Source organism: Telopea speciosissima, chromosome 9 (assembly GCF_018873765.1).
Source record: "Telopea speciosissima isolate NSW1024214 ecotype Mountain lineage chromosome 9, Tspe_v1, whole genome shotgun sequence".
Classification (NCBI taxonomy): Eukaryota; Viridiplantae; Streptophyta; class Magnoliopsida; order Proteales; family Proteaceae; genus Telopea; species Telopea speciosissima.
Window position 1 is genome coordinate 31,586,131 of NC_057924.1, and position 1,053 is coordinate 31,587,183.

A 1,053-nucleotide genomic window follows, 5' to 3' on the forward strand; every position below is an offset into this window, starting at 1 on the left:
ACCTAAGGATATAAGGATAATAATAATAAAATGGGTGACAAAAACCAGCCAAGAAGGCCGCTGAGTGAGCACTTCACTCCAACTACCTATACCCCTGCGTCTTGTATTCAGTTGCCTGCCATTCAGGCCGCTCAATATGAGATCAAGTCCAGCATCATACAGATGTTACCATCCTATTATGGACTTATTAATGAGGAGCCTTACAAGCATCTTGATGAGTTCTTAGAGGTATGCTCTACAGTCAAAATCCAAAACCTCTCGCAAGATGCCTTAAAGTTGCTTCTGTTCCCATTTTCCTTAAAGGACAAAGCCAAACACTGGCTTCATTCCCTAGATTCGGTTAGGATTTTTACATGGATGGGAATGCAGCAGGAATTTTTGAAAAAATTCTTTCCCATTGGCCGGACTAATAGCCTTAGACGAGCCATTACTAGTTTCTCCCAATTGGAGGTCGAACAATTTCATGAAGCATGGGAAAGACTTAAGGAATTACTTTGAAAGTGCCCCCACCATGCTGTCCCGAAATGGCAGTTAGCCCAGTGTTTTTATGATTGGTCTCCGTGACTGATATAGGCAAATGGTGGACTCCTCTTGTGGTGGAACATTTATGCACAAGAATGAGACGGAAGCATGGGATCTTTTTGAAACCCTTAGCGAGAATTCCCAACATCATGCTTTGGCCTCTCAGACTGAGATTCCACACACAGGGCAACCAAAGAAGGGTGGTCTCTATGAGATCAATCCAACTGTAGAGATGACTGCTAAGGTTGATATGCTGTCCAAGAAATTAGACTATCTGATGTCTATAGGGCAGCATCCTATGTCCGCTTTCCCAATGAATTTCCCTCCACCCAATCAGACAGAAGCATGTGTCCTATGTGCTAGCCCTAGTCACTATCTGACGAACTGCCCTTCGGCTGCACAATACCCTGAGTTTGTTCAGGAACAGGTGCAAACGGCGCAAAGTTTTCCTACATCGGGTAATGATCCCTTTTCCAGTACTTATAACCCAGGATGGCAAAATCACCCAAACTTTTCATGGAGAAACTCAGT

General features: G+C 43.9%; 1 non-coding gene across 1 annotated transcript; it reads right to left on the reverse strand.

Moving 5' to 3' along the window:
• Positions 1–411: 411 nt before the first annotated feature.
• LOC122641208 lies at positions 412–518 on the reverse strand. The gene has a single exon (XR_006329857.1). It is a non-coding gene; the product is annotated as a small nucleolar RNA R71 (small nucleolar RNA).
• Positions 519–1,053: the final 535 nt, after the last annotated feature.